Consider the following 9,116-nt stretch of genomic DNA (forward strand, 5'->3'; position numbering starts at 1 on the left):
TTCGACGATCGAGCGACGAAGGCGCAAGCTTTCTAGGGGGGTTTTGGGGCATGCCCCCAAGAGTCATGGACAAAGCAACATCTTTGTCCATCATGCTGATTGTGTAGATACAAAATGCATACACTGTTACAACATATAAGAAGTGGCCGTGGCCGTGGCCGAGTGGTTAGCGCGTTGGGCTCGCAGTCGAGAGCCTGCATGTTCGACTCCAGCCACCCGCACTTGCTGTTGTTTCTCTGGGCAAGAAACTTAACGATAATTGCCTCTACCTAGTGATCGATTTCGAGTAATGGGTAGTACCAAATTTAAGTCATAAGTAAAGTAGACAACTGGAAAACGGAAAGGCTGCTAGCGGAAAACCTAGACAACCGGAAAACAGACATTGCCGTCGGCTGCAGCGTGGGTCAGGTGTATGTCGGAAGGCGTACACCGATGCATAGCGCTCAAGTCCGCTTTCCCGCAATGCAGGATAAAGATAAACAAACAAACAAACAAACAAACAAAGTAGAATGTTCAATATTGAATCAAGCATTGTTCAATAGAAAAAAACTAAGACGGGACAATGCTATATATACAGACTTCCTACAAATTCCTATTTTCAAATTCAAGATACAAATGGTTCTATAGTAGATGCTAACGCATAGCATAAGCCCTTCAACTCAGATGAACTACTAAGAACCAAGACCCGACAACATTCTATCATCAACTGCTGAAGCTTCATTTTCATAAATAGAGCTGTCATACTTCAGCTCTGATGACCGAGGATCAAACGGCATTTTTCCAATTGTTGCAGCAGAGTTCTGATCCTCAAAATCGCTGACAAAAGTTGAAGTCCCATACGATTTCGCAGTTTGGTTTTGATTGCAGAAACTCTCGAAAAGGCTCGCTCAACCAATGCATTGCTGATTGGTAGCCTATACATTGTCAGTGCCAATTGAGTGACTTCTCTAAATTTATACTCCCCTGCACTGCAGCATTTCTAAACTCGTACACCTTGGTACAAAAAGTAGCCTACAACAATTTATCATTGTTTTTTCATCATACAAGGAAGACGAGTTTACATACAGTAAATTTCTCCACTGACATTCAATTTTTCCAACTTTAATTTATAGCTTAGACACCAATAAAAGCTTCAAACATTATGGCACTAAACCAAGATCATAACTATAATTTCCGATATTCGATACAAGTGCAATTTCGCTTTCGCCACTCGCCAGTCAGTCCTTCCATTTTCCCGGATGAAAATGAATACAGCATTAATGTAACAACAGTCAAAGCTGCTCATGGTCAGCGGTAAAATCAATCCTCATGCCAAATCATAAAAATAACGTCATTTTTTTCGTAATAAACCGAAACTTTACCAACATTTTCAAAGGCTCGTCGGATTCTACCAATTATTCAATTTTGCCAACTCAAAATTCATTGCCAAACAACTTAAAATTCTGCCAAATTTAAGCGCCGTATCGCGCCAAATAAGAGACTGAAAGTAGCCCAAAAAAGCGCAAGTCGCAAACCAACATTTTTTGGCGCCAAGCCCAACTAAAAGTAGCCCAATTGCAGATAAATCGCCCAATCTGACAACACTGTCTCGAAGTCGAATTCCGAGTTTCCGACTTGTCAAAAACTCCCGGTTTCAAAAAGACGGAAAAAAACGGAAAGCTAAAATAAGTTGATAAGTTGTCCGCCCCGTTAGCTTAGTGCAGGGGTCGGCAAACTTTCTGTACTACTGGGCCAAATCTACAAACTTTCGGTAACGTGCGGGCCGCATAAATTTCAACCTATAAACAATCGCCACATTATCCTTAAAATCATGGCGCACTTGCAACTCCTATTCCTGTGTCTATTGCACAATGTGACGTGTTTGTTGCCGTTTCATATTTATTATCAAACACGTATTAAAATGCAATGCATTGTTTTTATTTACTTATCATTTATCAATGTGAAGGATGATGTTGTTTCTGTGTCATGGCCAAGGTGTTTAAATCCACTGGCAACTTTGTTGATGATATTTGCAATACGTCATTCAAATCACGATCTGACGGCGAGTGCGAAGTTTATTCTTTGCGTAATTCATTTTTAAAAAAAGCTGCTCACAGCAATATGTGCTTCCAAACATGCACATTACACATTTTGCATTGTCATACAGATGAGGATAGGTGGATTTCTGGACATATTCTTTATAAAAGTTGGCAATTGGAACTGAATCGTATTTGGCCTTCAATATGTTGGATGATTGAAGTTCAATTATTTCCATTTGCATCTCACGTGGCACAGTATTGACATCCATTGAAAACCATAATTTTGAGAGATTTTGTAGCATACATGGGAGTTACCGAGTAATGTCGGGACACATGTTAAAGGGCTTTTTGTTATGATATAAAATAAATTCATGCGTAGATAATGATGAAACTTTGGTTTATGCACTAAAAGTAAGATCGTTCGAGGGCCGCTAGAAGTTTGTCCGCGGGCCGCATTTGGCCCGCGGGCCGCAGTTTGCCGACCCCTGGCTTAGTGGTTAAGCGCCCAGCTCAAGATCACGCGGCGCTGGTTCGACTCTCGGGGTGTGCGCTTGAGCAACGCACTTTCAGGACTGCTCACCACTCAGCGGCACCTAGTGAATGGACTAATTCTCTGGCAACAAGACTTCAACAATCGAAAAACTTTATTCAGCCAATCTCGGTAACCGGCCCTGCGTCAAGAACCTCTACAAGTAGGCTATGCGATACTACCAGGAATAACCTATCAAGGCTTTGTCAGTCCGAGGATAAAGATTTAAAACCAAACCATCTTTAACTTTTGACTGACAAGAGTGGTAAATTTGTAGCTTATTTAATTCGTGCTATACCCAGCAAACATCACAGTACCGGCGCCAATACCAGCCCAGTACATTCGTTAACACGTTGGGCCAATACAGTCTTTGTACCGGTGACTGTACGGTGCCTGTACACAGCCAATACTGGCCTAGTACAGTCTTTGTACCGGTGACTGTACAGTGCCTGTACACAGCCAATACTGGCCCAGTACAGTCTTTGTACTGGTGACTGTACAGTGCCTGTACACAGCCAATACTGGCCCAGTACTGTGCCAATACCGGATTGCCTTTACACAAACTGTGCAGTTTTGCCATTACCAAACTGTACTGTGCCAATACCGGATTGCCCTTACACAAACTGTACAGTTTTGTCATTACCAAACTGTACTGTGCCAATACCGGATTGCCTTTACACAAACTGTACAGTTTTGCCATTACCAAACTGTACTGTGCCAATACCGGATTGCCCTTACACAAACTGTAGCCTACAGTTTTGCCCTTACAACATTGTATCGGCCCGATACAGGCTTTGTATCGGACAAACTGTACCATTTTTGCCGATACAATAATGCACGTTGCCGGTATTGACCCGATACAGTGCAAACGTTACCGATACACCCGATACACGCCGATACAAATACAGTATTGGCCCAACGCCCAATACTGTGATGTTTGCTGGGTAGTGCATCGCCCTGCTTGTGCGTTTACACTCAATTAATGCTCCGAGTGAATGCCTTCAGCTCCCTGTCTTCGTTTCTTAGTTTTACCGCTCTGGTTCTACAAACGCTAGCGTTCTGTTGTGTATTTGTTAGTGGCAGAGGGTGCAGGTTCCCCGGGCCCCCAAACTTTTGAAGGGTTCCCCTACGTGGAAAAATGTGATTTTGTGTTATATTTTTGCTTACAGCCTTTGAAGTTTCCGCAAAATGCTGTGCAGTGTTGGACGTACGGTAAACGTAGAGGAGGTATTTCGCGCCTTATGCGCGAAAATTTTTTTTGCTCAGGGACCCTCCGATCTAAACGTGCCCCGGGCCCCCATCAGCTAAGTCCGGCCCTGGCTGCTAGTCTTAGCCAGCTTAACTTAATTCTTGAGAGACTGTCAGATTAGTTTTGTAAGTTATTTTGTTTCGTATTAGCCTATTATGTCTCTCTTATTTTTGAAACTACTATGGACGTGTCAATTCTATAAGTTTATTAAAGCCTGATCAATGTATCTTTCTCTTGAGGTTGATATGGTCAGTTCACCTATGATTTGTAGTGTAGCCAGATCCATTTTGCAGGGGGCAAAGAAGGGGCAATGCTTTTTCCAGGAGGTGCAGCATTTTTAGGGATGCGATCTCTTTATGTCGCTGCCAATCAGCTTAGGTCCAAGTTTGGAAATTGCTCTACCGAAGTTAAAAATGTAATGTACCAATCATATTGTATGCCAATGTATGGTTCGCAACTATGGTGTAACTATAAAACTTCTACTTTAAATCGCATACGAGTTGCTTACAACGACTCATACAGAATTATCCACAATTTGTCGAGATGCGACAGTGCTAGAGTGTATCAGGTACAGAACGACGTGTTAACATTTGATGCTCTATTAAGAAAAAATTGTTATGCATTTGTAGAACGTTGCAAAAGATCAATTAATCCACTTTTGCGCAATGTTATGTCTTCTGATTATTACTTTAATTCTACATTTTATATTCACTACAACAGTATTTTGTACGTTGTTTGATGTAGCCTGCTTGATGTTGTGTTAGTCTGATATTTTGTGTGATGACTGTTAAAAATTTAAATTCTATGGACTTTGAGTCTGATTGCAAATAAATAAATAAATAAAATAAATAAGTGAAGGCGATACAAAATGCTTTAAAATTGATGTTAGCGTTAAATTTTAATTGACGATAAAAAGTTAACTTTCTGCCTTGGACTGATCATTCGGATTGCATTTGCTGATTCTGGTTCGGTTATAATTGAAGGAAAAGCGACACCAATGACAGTTTCTAAAGAACGATCATGTGGAAACAAGGTGACACCCCATTTCGTGATTATAGCCTAGGCTATGAAAAAATTAACAGTAACCTATCAGTCGCGAAAGGGACAGAGAAAAAGTTGCTGCTTTCTAAAACAATCGTTAGAACACCGGTTGTTAGAAAGCCTTGAAACTTTTTTGGTTTACTGCAAAATGAACAAACTAGCCTACAATAATGAGGGTAATATTTACGTTAGTTAAGTCTTGTGCTTTTGTGTTTTTTTGGCAAAGGAAAACAACTGGCACCACTTACACCAAAACGATTAAATTAGGCGAGCTACTGCAGCCTAATGCTCTACGAGAGACTGAAAAAACAGTTCTCTTTGATCAACGTCTCATAAAAAGGATTTTACAGGGGGAAAAGAATTTTACACGGGGAGAACAAAAGTAGCCTACTGAATAAATGTGTTTTGCAAGAAATCTTTCCTGATGTAGCCTACTCAAAAAGAGTCTGATGATACCTGTAGGCTACCAAAACTTAGTTCACCTTTACACTTTACAGATTTGCGACCAATTTCTTTATCAATTACCGTACCAACGTTTGCCAAAATTTTCGAAAATTTTTTTATATAAACGGATGATGAATTTTATTGACAATATAATATTAGCCTATAACTCCAGCTCAACATGGTTTTCGTGAAAATGATTCAACAAGCTTAGCATTGACAAAAATATATGATGATTTACTTTTTAACTTGAATGATCACAAATGCACATGCTCGGTTTTTGTTGATTTAAGTAGGGTAAAGCTTTCGATACAGTTGATCAGCATGGCATACTTTTAAAAAAACTTCACCATGCAGTTGTTTTTTTTTCAGTTGTTTTTTATTTCTGACCATCATATCAACAGCAATACACGTAAACATAGCAATTAAAGGTCGAGAAAAAGGTAGAAGCGACAAAACGGGAACGTTAGAACGTGCTTGTGACCGAAGTAAGTTATTGAGTTGAGAAAAATTGGCTTTCGTGGCAAGTTTTTAAACGTTTTAACATCTTATCTAACAAATATAATGCAAAGTACAAAAATTAACGGTAAGAATTCTAATTTCAATGTTGTTAAATGTGGTGCCCCACAGGGGTCAATCCTTGGTCCCTTCCTTTTTCTTCTTTATGTGAATGATCTTCCAAATGCATCTTCTTTTTCAACTACACTTTTTGCTGATGACTCAAACTTTCATATGTCAGATAAATGCCTGTCATCTTTACAAAAAAATGTCAATAGAGAAATAGGAAAAATTGATGTGTGGATGAAATCCAATAAACTTTCATTAAATTATAGTAAAACTATTTATATGATCTTCTGCAACAAAAAAAGTGCATCAGAAAATTTTAGTCTGTCCATCAGTGGCCGATCCATCGAAAGGAAGAAAAGTATAAACTATCTAAGTGTAACTTTGGATGAGCGATTGACATGGGATAGTCATATTATTAATTTTAGATAGCAGCTTGCAAAGGTCTGCGGCATAGCGTTTGTGCTGAGATAGCCTACATTGCCCCATTAACAATATTACAAACCTTATATTATGCTTTGTTTCAACCAAGATCCAGTACTCGATTATAAATTGGGGAAGAGCAAACTCTACATTGCTTACTCCAATTCAAGTGTTACAAAACAAGTTCATCCGATCCTGCTTATTTTTGCCGAAGTCAACAAATAGGTACAACTGCTCTTTATCACCAATTTAAAAATAACCTGAACTAAGAAATTGCCCTCCTTTGTCTATGCCGCTGCCTCTGATAGGTTATTCCTGGCAGCTTCGCATAGGCTACTTGTAAAATGCAAAGATACAAAAATGTGTTTTAGGCCTATTTGCTTTTCTAGCACAAAAAAAAATCGAGTAGCGTAATTACACAATAGAACCAGTGCCGGATTAACCAAGTGCGGGGCCTGTAGCAGATTGATTTGATGTACAGATAATGACTGGGAAGTAATTGAATATTATATAGATTTGATATTTTTTTATTGTAGTGTATAGCCGCTCTTGCCCCATCGACCATCGTGTTTCGCAGATAGGCCAGTTTTTAATCAACGTCAATTTTAAAAAATCTCTCTCCAGTACAATTAGTTACCATGCTACATAGATAAATGCGTAACAAATTGTCAATGTTAGGAAACGTGGTGTCAATATTGTTTTCTTTAATCGAAGTGAAATAGTTGAGTTCTGGAGAGGAGCAAAGCAATGTGCTTTACGAATTGGTGTATGCCTTGCGACGTTGCTCCAGCGCAGATTGTAAGCTGTCCAATACTGCAAAGAAAACTTCCACTGGGAATCTGTCTTTAGTTGATATCCATTGCATCTGAAACTGAACGGCCACTGCCTAGTTAGTACCTACATTCTCATCGTGCGTTCGATTTTGGACAATTTTTCTTGTGCTTGTTGGTCGGTAATCCGGCACTTGAGTCAGCTTCTGCGCCTCTGAACACTCCAGAACGGACCACCGGCGTGTTGAAGCAGCAAAGAATAGCCTACATAGCGTAGATATTTTCAACGAAGTCAAAGAACTGAACTGTTTCTGGACACGATTGTGCAGCGCATACACCAACTAAATTCAACGAATGAGCATAGCATGGAACATATTCTGCAATAGCACCATTTTTTTGACAAGTGCCTGTAGGCCTACTCCGTTATATTTTCCGCTCATGTTGGACCCGTTGTGATAACTCTGTCCCAAGGCAATCGGCAAGATTGATACGGTAGGCTACTCTTCTCACTGGTGTACAGATAGCTTAGTTGGTTAGCGCGTGACTTCTGAAACGAAAAAGCTTCAAGATCAAGCTGTGCTGGTTCGACTCTCGGGGTGTGCGCTTGAGCAACGCACGTTAAGGACTGCTCTCCATTCAGCGGCATCTTATGGATGGATTAATTCCCCGGCAACAAGACTTCAACAATCGGAAACTTCACTCTGTCAATCTCGGTGACCGGGCCTGCGTCAGTGATTTAAAGCCTCTACAAGTATGCGAAACTGCCAGGATTAAGCTCTGCAAGAAGCTTTCCCAGTCCGAGGATGAAGATTCAATCAATCAATCAGTACAGTTGAATAATCTTTCAAACAACTAGTAGCCTACGGTGAGCTCGTGGCACTCGATCAGGCAGTTGCCTCCAGCGGAAATTACCCGTTTTTAAAGTTTACAATAATTAGGAAGGGATAAGACGTTGGGACTAAGTAATTTAATCCTACAACTATAATATTCTCCCATGTCATTCCAGTTTGCAAGCCAAAAATTACTTACCAACTATGTTCGACAGTTTTTTGCAAAAAAAATGTTTTGCTCACCAAGCGCGGGGCCTTGTGAAGCGCGGGGTCCGTAGCAGCTGCTGCATCTGCTACTATAGTTAATCCGGCACTGAATAGAACACATAGGCTACTGCAGAGCCTATAGCCCTAATGTAGACAGGACTGGCAGCATCGAATAACCTTGCGGTTTTCTGGTCGAGATGCTGCCTGTCATCAAGTAGGCTATAGGGCTTTGAACCATTGACGCAGGACCTGTTACCGAGATTGACAGAGTGAAATTTTTGCTTGTTACTGAAGTGATGAGCATAAGTCGAACCAGCACCGCTTGATCAAAGTTTTTCGTGTAAAAAGTTGGACGCTTAACTACTGAGCTAACGGGTGGAGAATGACCTATCCTGCTTCTGCGGACACATTGTAGGCTTTGTCGTCATAAAATTGCAAGCAATGCGTGAATTCAAAATCATAACATGATGAAAAAAGAATGAAAGCTGTATCGAAAATCCAAGAAAATTATCACAGAATGTTTGTTCTTTTGGCTATGTTTGGGCTTTTGTTGAGAAAGCAAGGAGATTTGCACACAAGCAATCCTCATCCACTTTCATCCATTCTATAGAAAAACTGAAGATTTTCCTGATAATATGTCAATGTTTTTAGGCTGTAGCCTATAAGTGTATAGGCTACGTAGGCCTGACTGGATTGCAAGGACAGACTTCAATCAAAGTGGTGTTAGCCTATTTTCCTAAATTCCTACTTGAAGTGGATCAATAGTAGCCTAGTAGGCTAAAATAATTGACATCACAGACCACGCGCGCTTGTCAAAGTGAGCACTGTGAAAGAGAATGAACGTTATACAAACGGTGGGATTCATCAAGTGCAGATAATAGAGGTCAAGGAAAGGTGTTTTTGTTTTGTTTGTCGTATCCAGGCTTACACCCGGTGGTTGAAGATTTAGATTAAGTGGACGGGAAGGCGAGGAAGCCAATCTTCGCGTTCTCCTTCAGGCATGCCTTCAAGTGTCCTGCCAAAGACACAGCCGCATGCTCTTGA

Source organism: Aplidium turbinatum, chromosome 17 (genome assembly GCF_918807975.1).
Source record: "Aplidium turbinatum chromosome 17, kaAplTurb1.1, whole genome shotgun sequence".
NCBI classification, from domain to species: domain Eukaryota; kingdom Metazoa; phylum Chordata; class Ascidiacea; order Aplousobranchia; family Polyclinidae; genus Aplidium; species Aplidium turbinatum.